The following is a 15,073-nucleotide window of genomic DNA, read 5'->3' on the forward strand; positions in this document are numbered from 1 at the left end:
ATTTTTAGGTGCAATCTATTTTTAGAACAAACTGGGTGCAATCTATTTTTAGAACAAACTGGGTGCAATCTATTTTTAGAACAAGCTGGGTGCAATCTATTTTTAGAACAAGCTGGGTGCAATCTATTTTTAGAACAAGCTGGGTGCAATCTATTTTTAGAACAAGCTGGGTGCAATCTATTTTTAGGTGCAATCTATTTTTAGGTGCAATCTATTTATAGAACAAACTGGGTGCAATCTATTTTTAGAACAAGCTGGGTGCAATCTATTTTTAGAACAAGCTGGGTGCAATCTATTTTTAGAACAAACTTGGTGCAATCTATTTTTAGAACAAGCTGGGTGCAATCTATTTTTAGGTGCAATCTATTTTTTAGAACAAGCTGGGTGCAATCTATTTTTAGAACAAGGTGGGTGCAATCTATTTTTAGGTGCAATCTATTTTTAGAGCAAACTGGGTGCAATCTATTTTTAGGTGCAATCTATTTTTAGAACAAACTGGGTGCAATCTATTTTTAGAACAAGCTGGGTGCAATCTATTTTTAGAACAAACTGGGTGCAATCTATTTTTAGAACAAGCTGGGTGCAATCTATTTTTAGAACAAACTTGGTGCAATCTATTTTTAGAACAAGCTGGGTGCAATCTATTTTTAGGTGCAATCTATTTTTTAGAACAAGCTGGGTGCAATCTATTTTTAGAACAAGCTGGGTGCAATCTATTTTTAGGTGCAATCTATTTTTAGAACAAGCTGGGTGTAATCTATTTTTAGAACAAACTGGGTGCAATCTATTTTTAGGTGCAATCTATTTTTAGAACAAGCTGGGTGCAATCTATTTTTAGAACAAGCTGGGTGCAATCTATTTTTAGAACAAGCTGGGTGCAATCTATTTTTAGAACAAACTGGGTGCAATCTATTTTTAGAACAAACTTGGTGCAATCTATTTTTAGAACAAACTTGGTGCAATCTATTTTTAGAACAAGCTGGGTGCAATCTATTTTTAGAACAAGCTGGGTGCAATCTATTTTTAGGTGCAATCTATTTTTAGAACAAGCTGGGTGCAATCTATTTTTAGAACAAACTGGGTGCAATCTATTTTTAGGTGCAATCTATTTTTAGAACAAGCTGGGTGCAATCTATTTTTAGAACAAGCTGGGTGCAATCTATTTTTAGAACAAGCTGGGTGCAATCTATTTTAGAACAAACTGGGTGCAATCTATTTTTAGAACAAACTTGGTGCAATCTATTTTTAGAACAAACTTGGTGCAATCTATTTTTAGAACAAACTGGATGCAATCTATTTTTAGAACAAACTGGGTGCAATCTATTTTTAGAACAAGCTGGGTGCAATCTATTTTTAGGTGCAATCTATTTTTAGAACAAGCTGGGTGCAATCTATTTTTAGAACAAACTTGGTGCAATCTATTTTTAGAACAAGCTGGGTGCAATCTATTTTTAGGTGCAATCTATTTTTAGAACAAACTTGGTGCAATCTATTTTTAGAACAAGCTGGGTGCAATCTATTTTTAGGTGCAATCTATTTTTTAGAACAAGCTGGGTGCAATCTATTTTTAGAGCAAACTGGGTGCAATCTATTTTTAGGTGCAATCTATTTTTAGAACAAACTTGGTGCAATCTATTTTTAGAACAAGCTGGGTGCAATCTATTTTTAGAACAAGCTGGGTGCAATCTATTTTTAGAACAAACTGGGTGCAATCTATTTTTAGAACAAACTTGGTGCAATCTATTTTTAGAACAAGCTGGGTGCAATCTATTTTTAGAACAAGCTGGGTGCAATCTATTTTTAGATGCAATCTATTTTTAGAACAAGCTGGGTGCAATCTATTTTTAGAACAAGCTGGGTGCAATCTATTTTTAGAACAAACTTGGTGCAATCTATTTTTAGAACAAACTTGGTGCAATCTATTTTTAGAACAAGCTGGGTGCAATCTATTTTTAGGTGCAATCTATTTTTAGAACAAGCTGGGTGCAATCTATTTTTAGAACAAACTGGGTGCAATCTATTTTTAGAACAAGCTGGGTGCAATCTATTTTTAGAACAAGCTGGGTGCAATCTATTTTTAGGTGCAATCTATTTTTAGAACAAGCTGGGTGCTATCTATTTTTAGAACAAACTTGGTGCAATCTATTTTTAGAACAAACTTGGTGCAATCTATTTTTAGAACAAGCTGGGTGCAATCTATTTTTAGAACAAACTGGGTGCAATCTATTTTTAGAACAAACTTGGTGCAATCTATTTTTAGAACAAGCTGGGTGCAATCTATTTTTAGAACAAGCTGGGTGCAATCTATTTTTAGGTGCAATCTATTTTTAGAACAAACTGGGTGCAATCTATTTTTAGAACAAACTGGGTGCAATCTAATTTTAGAACAAACTGGGTGCAATCTATTTTTAGAACAAACTTGGTGCAATCTATTTTTAGAACAAGCTGGGTGCAATCTATTTTTAGGTGCAATCTATTTTTAGAACAAACTGGGTGCAATCTATTTTTAGGTGCAATCTATTTTTAGAACAAACTGGGTGCAATCTATTTTTAGAACAAGCTAGGTGCAATCTATTTTTAGAACAAGCTGGGTGCAATCTATTTTTAGAACAAACTTGGTGCAATCTATTTTTAGGTGCAATCTATTTTTAGAACAAGCTGGGTGCAATCTATTTTTAGGTGCAATCTATTTTTAGAACAAACTGGGTGCAATCTATTTTTAGAACAAACTTGGTGCAATCTATTTTTAGAACAAGCTGGGTGCAATCTATTTTTAGGTGCAATCTATTTTTAGAACAAGCTGGGTGCAATCTATTTTTAGAACAAACTTGGTGCAATCTATTTTTAGAACAAGCTGGGTGCAATCTATTTTTAGAACAAACTGGGTGCAATCTATTTTTAGAACAAGCTGGGTGCAATCTATTTTTAGGTGCAATCTATTTTTAGAACAAACTTGGGGCAATCTATTTTTAGAACAAGCTGGGTGCAATCTATTTTTAGGTGCAATCTATTTTTAGAACAAGCTGGGTGCAATCTATTTTTAGAACAAACTGGGTGCAATCTATTTTTAGAACAAACTTGGTGCAATCTATTTTTAGAACAAGCTGGGTGCAATCTATTTTTAGAACAAGCTGGGTGCAATCTATTTTTAGGTGCAATCTATTTTTAGAACAAGCTGGGTGCAATCTATTTTTAGAACAAGCTGGGTGCAATCTATTTTTAGAACAAGCTGGGTGCAATCTATTTTTAGGTGCAATCTATTTTTAGAACAAACTGGGTGCTATCTATTTTTAGAACAAGCTGGGTGCAATCTATTTTTAGAACAAGCTGGGTGCAATCTATTTTTAGAACAAGCTGGGTGCAATCTATTTTTAGAACAAACTTGGTGCAATCTATTTTTAGAACAAGCTGGGTGCAATCTATTTTTAGAACAAGCTGGGTGCAATCTATTTTTAAGTGCAATCTATTTTTAGAACAAGCTGGGTGCAATCTATTTTTAGAACAAGCTGGGTGCAATCTATTTTTAGGTGCAATCTATTTTTAGAACAAGCTGGGTGCAATCTATTTTTAGAACAAACTTGGTGCAATCTATTTTTAGAACAAACTTGGTGCAATCTATTTTTAGAACAAGCTGGGTGCAATCTATTTTTAGGTGCAATCTATTTTTAGAACAAGCTGGGTGCAATCTATTTTTAGAACAAGCTGGGTGCAATCTATTTTTAGGTGCAATCTATTTTTAGAACAAACTTGGTGCAATCTATTTTTAGGTGCAATCTATTTTTAGAACAAACTGGGTGCAATCTATTTTTAGAACAAACTGGGTGCAATCTATTTTTAGAACAAACTTGGTGCAATCTATTTTTAGAACAAGCTGGGTGCAATCTATTTTTAGGTGCAATCTATTTTTAGAACAAACTGGGTGCAATCTATTATTAGGTGCAATCTATTTTTAGAACAAACTGGGTGCAATCTATTTTTAGAACAAGCTAGGTGCAATCTATTTTTAGAACAAACTTGGTGCAATCTATTTTTAGAACAAGCTGGGTGCAATCTATTTTTAGAACAAACTTGGTGCAATCTATTTTTAGGTGCAATCTATTTTTAGAACAAACTGGGTGCAATCTATTTTTAGAACAAACTTGGTGCAATCTATTTTTAGAACAAGCTGGGTGCAATCTATTTTTAGGTGCAATCTATTTTTAGAACAAGCTGGGTGCAATCTATTTTTAGGTGCAATCTATTTTTAGAACAAACTTGGTGCAATCTATTTTTAGAACAAGCTGGGTGCAATCTATTTTTAGAACAAGCTGGGTGCAATCTATTTTTAGAACAAGCTGGGTGCAATCTATTTTTAGGTGCAATCTATTTTTAGAACAAGCTGGGTGCAATCTATTTTTAGTACAAGCTGGGTGCAATCTATTTTTAGAACAAGCTGGGTGCAATCTATTTTTAGAACAAACTTGGTGCAATCTATTTTTAGGTGCAATCTATTTTTAGAACAAGCTGGGTGCAATCTATTTTTAGAACAAGCTGGGTGCAATCTATTTTTAGAACAAACTTGGTGCAATCTATTTTTAGAACAAACTTGGTGCAATCTATTTTTAGAACAAACTTGGTGCAATCTATTTTTAGAACAAGCTGGGTGCAATCTATTTTTAGAACAAACTTGGTGCAATCTATTTTTAGGTGCAATCTATTTTTAGAACAAACTTGGTGCAATCTATTTTTAGAACAAGCTGGGTGCAATCTATTTTTAGGTGCAATCTATTTTTAGAACAAACTGGGTGCAATCTATTTTTAGGTGCAATCTATTTTTAGAACAAGCTGGGTGCAATCTATTTTTAGAACAAGCTGGGTGCAATCTATTTTTAGGTGCAATCTATTTTTAGAACAAGCTGGGTGCAATCTATTTTTAGAACAAACTGGGTGCAATCTATTTTTAGAACAAACTTGGTGCAATCTATTTTTAGAACAAGCTGGGTGCAATCTATTTTTAGGTGCAATCTATTTTTAGAACAAGCTGGGTGCAATCTATTTTTAGTACAAGCTGGGTGCAATCTATTTTTAGAACAAGCTGGGTGCAATCTATTTTTAGAACAAACTTGGTGCAATCTATTTTTAGGTGCAATCTATTTTTAGAACAAGCTGGGTGCAATCTATTTTTAGAACAAACTTGGTGCAATCTATTTTTAGAACAAGCTGGGTGCAATCTATTTTTAGGTGCAATCTATTTTTAGAACAAACTTGGTGCAATCTATTTTTAGAACAAGCTGGGTGCAATCTATTTTTAGGTGCAATCTATTTTTAGAACAAACTGGGTGCAATCTATTTTTAGGTGCAATCTATTTTTAGAACAAACTGGGTGCAATCTATTTTTAGAACAAGCTGGGTGCAATCTATTTTTAGAACAAGCTGGGTGCAATCTATTTTTAGAACAAGCTGGGTGCAATCTATTTTTAGAACAAGCTGGGTGCAATCTATTTTTAGAACAAACTTGGTGCAATCTATTTTTAGAACAAGCTGGGTGCAATCTATTTTTAGGTGCAATCTATTTTTTAGAACAAGCTGGGTGCAATCTATTTTTAGAACAAGCTGGGTGCAATCTATTTTTAGGTGCAATCTATTTTTAGAGCAAACTGGGTGCAATCTATTTTTAGGTGCAATCTATTTTTAGAACAAACTGGGTGCAATCTATTTTTAGGTGCAATCTATTTTTAGAACAAACTGGGTGCAATCTATTTTTAGAACAAGCTGGGTGCAATCTATTTTTAGAACAAGCTGGGTGCAATCTATTTTTAGAACAAGCTGGGTGCAATCTATTTTTAGAACAAACTTGGTGCAATCTATTTTTAGAACAAGCTGGGTGCAATCTATTTTTAGGTGCAATCTATTTTTTAGAACAAGCTGGGTGCAATCTATTTTTAGAACAAGCTGGGTGCAATCTATTTTAGAACAAACTGGGTGCAATCTATTTTTTAGAACAAACTGGATGCAATCTATTTTTTAGAACAAACTGGGTGCAATCTATTTTTAGAACAAGCTGGGTGCAATCTATTTTTAGAACAAGCTGGGTGCAATCTATTTTTAGGTGCAATCTATTTTTAGAACAAGCTGGGTGCAATCTATTTTTAGAACAAACTGGATGCAATCTATTTTTAGAACAAGCTGGGTGCAATCTATTTTTAGAACAAGCTGGGTGCAATCTATTTTTAGAACAAGCTGGGTGCAATCTATTTTTAGAACAAACTGGGTGCAATCTATTTTTAGAACAAGCTGGGTGCAATCTATTTTTAGAACAAACTGGGTGCAATCTATTTTTAGAACAAACTTGGTGCAATCTATTTTTAGAACAAGCTGGGTGCAATCTATTTTTAGAACAAACTTGGTGCAATCTATTTTTAGAACAAACTTGGTGCAATCTATTTTTAGAACAAGCTGGACGCACTCGAAGTGATGACGAAAATATTTTTGTCCAACAAATGGTTCATGTGCCACACTTTTCTGTCCTGAAACACAGGTGTCTTTTCTTCCTTTAACCACTTCAGCCCCGGAAGGACTTACCTTCCTGACCAGAGCACTTTTTGTGATTCAGCACTGCGTCGCTTTAACTGACAATTGCGCAGTCATGCGACGTGCCTCCCAAACAAAATTGATGTCCTTTTTTTATCACAAATAGAGCGTTCATTTGGTGGTATTTGATCACCCCTGCGGCTTTAATTTTTTTGCGCTATAAACAAAAAAAGCGACAATTTTGAAAAAAAAAAACGCATTCTTTTTTCAATAATAAATATCCCCGAAAAATAAATAAACATTTTTTTCCTCTGTTAAGGCCGATACGTATTGGTAAAAAAAAAGTCGCAATAAACGTTTATTGATTGTTTTGCGCAAAAGTTATAGTGTCTACAAAATAGGGGCTAGTTTTATGACATTTTTATTCATAATTAATTTTTTTACTATTAATGTTGGCGATCAGCGATTTTTATCGTGACGGTGACATTATGGCAGACACATTGGACAATTTTAACACATTTTTGGGACCATTGGCGTTAATACAGTGATCAATGCTATAAAATTGCATTTTTTACTGTAAAAATGTCACTGGCAGTGAAGGGGTTAACCACTGGGGCGGGGAGGAGTTAAGTGTGTCCTGGGGGAGTGTTTCTAACTGTCTGGGGGATGAACTGTGTGTGACGTGACACAGGTCGCTGCTCCCGATGACAGGGAGCAATCGGTGTCCTGTCATTAGGGAGAATGGGGAGATGCTGTTTACATTGGCATCTCCCCGTTCTTGAGCTCTGTGACACAATCGCGGGTATCCCCGTGGCAATCGAGTCCGCGGGCATGGTCACGGAGCTTGTGGCAGGTGCACGCACGGCGGGAAATTCAAAGTAACATATGTTACTTTGCCCAGCCGCGCCATTCTGCCGACGTATATTTGCCGACAGTGCGCTGTCAGGACGCTCAAAAAAGTCTGCAAGCAGCATGTTTGAGGTGATGTAAAAGCAATGGGCAGCGCCATCTAAGTGCCCCTGCAGCGCTGCTTTGTGGCCACTTTTAACCCTTTTTTGGCCATTAGTGGGGTTAAAAGCACCCCGCTAGCAGCCAAAAAAGCACCACAAAATTGACGGTAAATCGCCGCTAAAAATAGCGGCTCTTTACCGCCGACGCCCGCCCCAGTGTGAAAGTGCCTTTAGAGTAACAGTAAGAGACTTTAATAGCTGCAGTTGTGAACAACTTGCAAGATAGTGGTAGGTATGCTCATCAAGTGGATGAATCACTTTTGTGGGTGGCCAGATTGCGGGCGTTCCACATTAGAGAGACCTGAGGATGTCCTCGGCAGTGTGGGTGGACAGCAACACTTCCTGGAGCTGGTCCGAGAGTCCTGGATGGGCGGAGGTGGAGCCGACGTCACAGGCGTCACTGTCGGTGGGCGTGGCACATGTTCGGTACAATGCATGCTCCTTTTTCAGGACTTTTGCGCCGCTTTTCGTCCGCTAGTGGGGCGCTTTTAAACCCAAAAAAGGTGTTAAACACTCCCGTGTTGTGGTGCTTCTGAAGCGCTGCCCATTCATTGCAATGGGCAGGAGCATTTTGGGAGTGCTATATACAGTGCTGCCAAACGCCCCAAAGATGCTGCTTGTAGGACTTTTTCTAAGGTTCCGCAAGCACACTGCCCGGGTGTGAAAGCACCCATTGCAATGAATGGGAGGTATTTTTCAAGCACTATTTCTAGCACTAAAATGTCTGAAAACTGCCTGAGTTTGAAAGGGGTCTTAGGGAAAATATCTTGTGTAGCACCCTGATGTTTAGGCAGGGTTTGCTAGTAAATTTACCTGCCAAGTAATAGTTGCCTTGGCCAATTGATAGGGGGTCAATTGATTCCACCCTAATTCTGGAATTGCTGCACTTCTCTCTTCTGTCAATAGATGGGCAGGTATCTGGTGGCTAGGGATGAGCTTGGGCGTGTACGCACCCTCCACATGCAGAGCCCACCAGGAAGTCGGCACAGTGCTGCGCTAATCACAGGCAGTAAGACATTATCCCGATGCACGGCTGCAGAGATCGGGAAATCTGCCAACTTCCTGGCAGACTCTGCACGTGGAGTGTGCAAACACGCCCAAGCTCATCCTTACTAGTGGCTTTAGATAAGACAAAGGCATTGCTAGGACAAATTAGGAATAGATGGGATGTCTCAGCCAATGGACATGGATTTTCTTAGGTCCCTTGGCCTGCTGGGAGAGCCTATTTATTTGGGTGGAGTCAGGTGATTGGGGTTCTGTGCCACCTGGACAGCTGACTGGGTGGACGTGTGTTAAGCTGCACCAGGCTGCTAGGCCAGAGCCTGAGGCCTATCCTGAGGACATCGGGCTGCTAGGCTGTCTGAGGGCCTATCCAGAAGCAAAAGAGCAGTGTGGGGTTGGGATTGCGGCTTGCAGTCCAACCAGAAGTAACAGTTCTGCCGGCCGGAAAACCTGTCGTAGTTGGAAGTAGAGGGGAAGCTGTCGCTACTAAGGGACCATCCACCTTATTACCAGGGACCACAGTGAGTAGCTGAAGCAAGTACCTGAGCAGTATTTTCACCAAACGGGGACGGTGAAGAATTGCAAAACTTCAGTAGATGTCAAGCCAGGGACCCAGCCAGTGGAGATGACGCTTGCAGAGCAATATTGTGTGCCAAGCCAGGGACCATGCAGGCCAGTGTGGTGACGCTTAAGGAGTATCTGTGAGTGCCAAGCTAGGGACCCAGCAGGGATGCGGGGGTGATGCTTGAGAAAGATACTTGGTGAGAAGATTGGAAGAGCTCAGGAGATCCAGTGGCAGTGGATCAATGGGTCTAAGTGATAGACTGGGAGCTCAGTTGAGTGAAGATCTAAAAAAGAGATTGTGGAGGAATTGAAAGAGTTCATTACAACCTTTGTTATAAACTGTTTGAGATTGTTGCCATAGGAGACAGCATGTCTATACATGCAGATGTCGTGTCTACCTATAGAAGTCTCGGTGTCTGCTAATTAACATTGTAACTACTAAAGGGTGTCCTGGCCCTAAACCTCTTTCCCACAGTTCTGTTAAGAGAAAATAAATCTCTTTGCATTCAAGAAGTGTCTGGCGCCCATTAATCTACCTTACATTGCACCCACCATGCCTCGTAACCCACTCTACACAGAAGGATGTCGGCTGTCCCCAACTCTGGAGGTCACCATTAGGCTTTGAGAGTCCTGGAACTTGGCTACACTTGTTTGTTCACTTTATTCTGTTCCTTATCACATCAGTTCACTATTTAAAGCAACAGCGCACCATTAGCCATTTTTATTACTTCATCCCCTCCAAGATTTGAGTTGCAGCAGTTCCATACCAGACTAACGCAGATAAATAAAAAATTATTTGGTATATCTGAGCTGTATTTCAAGCAGCAGAGCCACTATTAGTTCTCCACAGATATTCCAGTTGTACTTGGTGTACTGGATGTGTTTCAACATCAATTCCATATTTTTGTATGTTTCTTTCATGTGTGCAGCATAAGCAATGAGTATTGAAGGGCATATAATGCGATTGTGTAACAAGACAGCCCTGAGGCCAAAATAGTTGAGGAAAATGGAAAGATAGTGTTGGATCCATGGGTTGAGGTCTTAATAGTTAGTTCACCTTTACCAAAAAAACTGCCTATGCGGATAGTGGATGTCTGTAGATAAAAACAAACTGCTGCTTTGACCAATGTTGAATAATGTTCTACACCTATAGTGAGGCCATTTACGTACCCAATGAAGCCAGACTGGAAAACTACTAGGATGTTGCTAAGGCTGGCCATACATTATACAATCTTTATGTACAATTTTCCTTTAGACTTGCCAAAGCCATACATTATGAGGTCAAACCTAAACACTTTAAATTTACATGCAATCAGGCAGGCCCTTGCACTACATAGTTGAAGGCACTAGCTCCTGTGATGGTGGAGGTCAACAGTAACAGTTAGGCTTCTATTAGCAACATTTTAAGAGCTTTCCAGTCAGGCTTCATGATGTGCTGTATGTAAATGGCCCACACCTACAGCGAGGGCATTATTCAACTTTAGTCAAAGCTGCACAGCTTCTTATTTACAGATATCCTTTATGTCTTTAACACTGATGAATCAATAAAGAAAAGCCATTCTAGTGGCCCATGCTCACAACCCAAAACTGAACAAACCATCAGTGTCAGACCTAAGGACAAAACTTTCTTTTTAGTTTTAAATAGATTGTGAAAGGACTAGAACCACTGTTTTTGTGTCTGTTTTCTTGCCCTGAAGAAGGTAGGGATCTTTGAGGCCACCAAAACACTTTGGATATTTTGTGTTCTCTCAATATTAAGGCCTTGTTTGTTGTCTACAGGACAGGAAGTGAAAGGAATCTGACGGATGGGGCAAAGTTTAGGCTTTTTGGTGGACTGACCTTTTAAGGCCTTTTGGAGCCATACTATGTCTGTGCCCACCCCCAACCAAGCTCTATAACATGCTAAGCATGAGTAGTCTTTCACATATCTATGACTTTTGTAAGTATGAAGGTTCCATTGTATAAGAAAAGACTGTAGTCCTTCTCACATACCAGTTGCCAAATATGTGGTTGTTTAGATGTATGCTGCCCTTTTTTCCCCACAAATAGAGCTTTCTTTTGGTGGTATTTGATCACCTCTGCGGTTTTTATTTTTTGTGCTATAAACAAAAGAAGACCACCAATTTTGAAAAATAAACAAAATGTTTTACTTTCTGCAATAAAACATAACCAATGGCATTTAAATAAAAATCTAATTTATTCATAAAAGTTAGGCCAATATGTATTTTGCTATATATTTTTGGTAAAAAAAAAAATCCCAATAAGCTTATATTGATTGGTTTACGCAAAAGTTATAGCGTCTACAAACTATGGAATATATATTTTTTGTTTTACTAGTAAAGGCGGTAATCAGTGACTTATAGTGGGAAAATGGTATTGCGTTGGACATTCTGACTAGGGATGAGCCGAACACCCCCCGGTTCGGTTCGCACCAGAACTTTCGAACGGACCCCACGTTCGTTACGAACGTTAGAACCCCATTGAAGTCTATGGGACTCGAACGTTCGAAATGGAAAGTGCTAATTTTAACGGCTAATATGCAAGATACTGTCCTAAAAAGGGTTTAGAGACCTGGCTCCTGCCCCAGGGGACATGGGTCAATGCAAAAAAAAGTTTTAAAAACGGCCGTTTTTGCGGGAGCACTGATTTTAATGACGACTAAAGTGAAAAAAAAAAAAGTGAAATATTCCTTTAAATATGGTGCCTGTGGGGTGTCTGTAGTATGCCTGTGAAGTGCCACGTGTTTCCCGTGTTTAGAACAGTCCCTGCACAAAATGACATTTAACGGAAATAACACCATTTAAAACTGCTTGCGGTTTTAATGTTATATCTGGTTCCTGCAATATGGTTGAAAATCATTCAGAAAAATGGCATGTGTAGCCCTCCCTGCCCATTACCAGCCTATTTGGGTCTTGTACGCATATTAAGGGGAACCCTGTACCCATATTAAAAAAAGGAAATGCGTGTGGCCCCCAGGCCCTATATACTCAGAACAGCAGTATACAGGCGGTGCAAACAAGACAGGGACTGTGTAGGTTTGTTGTGTTAAGTTGAATCTGTTTGTAATTTTCAACTGGTACATTTTTAAAGTGTAGCTCCAGTCAAAAAAACTATTTTTAAGCTTTTTGGAAAACATAGGGAAGGGTTATCACCCCTGTATAATTTGTTTTGTCGTCCATCTTTTTTCATCTCACTTGCTGCTGTCTCCTTGCGTTTGCAAGTAGGAGATGTTTGTAAGTTGGATGTTTGAAAGTAGGGGCCTGCCCTATATGCTCTGCAGAAATGGCGGAACAAGGTGTTGGTTTTGCCACAACATTGTAAGCCCTCAAAGTGACTCTTGGTGGGCGCTGGAGCGCCCTGCTGTGAACGATTATATCAAGAATTGTAATTACATGCCATTGTTGAACAGTGGTAGAAAAATTGACCTTTGGTGGTTGTGGTGCTGGTGCCACAACACTATAAGTCCTCACCGTTACTCTGGGTGGGCACAGGAAGGGGCCCTCCTGTGAAATATTATATCAAGAATTGTAATTACATGTCCCTGTTAAACAGGGGCAGAAAAATTTGGCCTTAGGCACTGCTGCTGGTGCCACCACACTGCAACCTCTTCCATATACTCTAGTTTTTTTGCTGGAATTAGCCCTGCTGCAAAGCATTGCATCAAAAATTGTACTTAAACGCCCCTGTCAAACAGGGGCAGAAAAATTGGGCCTTAGGCACTGGTGCTGGTGCCACCACACTGCAACCTCTGCCATATACTCTAGTTTTATTGCAGGAATTAGCCCTGCTGCAAAGCATTGCATCAAAAATTGTAATTAAACGCCCCTGTTAAACAGGGGCAGAAAAATTGGGCCTTAGGCACTGGTGCTGGTGCCACCACACTGCAACCTCTGCCATATACTCTAGTTTTATTGCAGGAATTAGCCCTGCTGCAAAGCATTGCATCAAAAATTGTAATTAAACGCCCCTGTTAAACAGGGGCAGAAAAATTGGGCCTTAGGCACTGGTGCTGGCGCCACCACACTGCAACCTCTGCCATATACTCTAGTTTTATTGCAGGAATTAGCCCTGCTGCAAAGCATTGCATCAAAAATTGTAATTAAACGCCCCTGTTAAACAGGGACAGAAAAATTGGGCTGCTGGCATCACCCAGAACCAAAAATGTTCTTCCAACATATCAGCGGAGGAGGAAGAGGATACACAATCAACATAACAGGACAGTCACTCAGCATCAGCATAGGCAGTCTTGAAGGGATGTGGTATTTCAAAAAAAATTATTCGGTTACATCAGCTTCAGGTGCTTGGTAGCTGTGGGTGATCCAAGACTGATTCATCTTGATGAAGGTCAGTCGATCAACTGATTCGGTGGACAGGCGCACCCTGTGATCGGTAACAAAGCCACCAGCAGCACTGAAGGTGCGTTCCGAAAGAACGCTGGATGCAGGACAGGCCAGTAGCTCAATTGCATACTGTGCAAGCTCTGGCCAGTGATCCATCCTCAAGACCCAGTAAGCCAGAGGATTTTCGGTGGGAAAGGTGTCCAAGTCTGACCTTGCCCCTAGGTATTCCTGCACCATGTAAATCAGACGCTGGCGATGGGTGCTGGAACCAATCATACCTTGGGGCTGCGGACTAAAAAATTGTCTGAAAGCATCAGTCAGACGGCCACCTTCTCCACCGCTCCTTCTGACCGATGCCTCAGCAACACGTTGTCCAGGACCAGGAGTTTGTAACCTCCCAGTCTCTGGGAATGCATTGCACAGAGCTTTCTGCAAGGCCTCCCGGAGATGTCTCATCCTCTGCTCCCTCTGCGATGGCAAGATAAGGTCGGCAACCTTACCCTTGTACCGTGGATCAAGGAGAGTGGCCAGCCAGTAATGGTCCCTCTCCTTGATCCGAAGAATACGAGGATCCTTCCGCAGGCTTTGCAGGATCAGGGAGGCCATGCAGCGTAGGTTAGCTGAGGCATTCGGTCCGGAGTCCTCTGGGTCACGAAGGACAACATGATCCGCAGCTACCTCCTCCCAGCCACGTACAAGTCCACGTGTTTCTTGGGACTGTAAATCATCCCTATAAGACTGCTGCTGAGTGCCAGCCTCCACCTCCATGCTGACACAATCATCCTCCTCCTCCTCCTCTTCCTCCTCCCCATCCTCTTCCTGTGTGATGGGTGGCACAGCAGGAACACTGTCTGGATAAAGGGGGCCTTGAGAGGCAAGGAAGTCCTCCTCTTCCTGCCTCTGTTCTGCCTCAAGTGCCCTGTCCATTATTCCACGCAGCGTATGCTCCAAGAGGTGGACAAGAGGTACAGTGTCACTGATGCATGCACTGTCACTGCTCACCATCCTTGTGGCCTCCTCAAACGGTGACAGGACAGTGCATGCATCCCTGATCATGCCCCACTGGCATGGTGAGAAAAAACCAAGCTCCCCTGACCCTGTCCTGGTGCCGTAGTCGCACAGGTACTCATTGATGGCCCTCTGCTGCGTGTGCAGCCGCTGCAGCATGGCCAACGTTGAGTTCCATCTGGTGGGCATGTCACATATAAGGCGGCTCTTGGGCAGGTTCAACTCCTTTTGGAGCTCAGCCAGCCGAGCACAGGCATTAAATGATCGGCGGAAATGCACACAGACTTTCCTGGCCTGCTTCAGGACATCCTGTAAGCCGGGGTACCTGCCCAAGAACCGCTGCACCACCAGGTTAAGGACGTGAGCTACACAGGGCACATGGGTCAGTTGTCCCTGTCGGAGGGCGGAGAGGAGGTTGGTGCCATTGTCGCAAACCACCATTCCTGGCTTAAGCTGGCGTGGCGTCAACCACCTCTCGGCCTGCCCCTGCAGAGCTGACAAAACATCCGCCCCAGTGTGGCTCCTGTCCCCCAAACAAACCAGCGCAAGCACGGCATGGCATCGTTTTGCCTGCGTACTTGCGTAGCCCCTGCAACGCCTACGGAGCACCGCTGGTTCTGAGGACAGAGCACTGGAAGA

Source organism: Lithobates pipiens, unplaced genomic scaffold, assembly GCF_037356315.1.
Source record: "Lithobates pipiens isolate NorthernLeopardFrog02 unplaced genomic scaffold, aLitPip1_a1.2 Scaffold_13, whole genome shotgun sequence".
Lineage (NCBI taxonomy): Eukaryota > Metazoa > Chordata > Amphibia > Anura > Ranidae > Lithobates > Lithobates pipiens.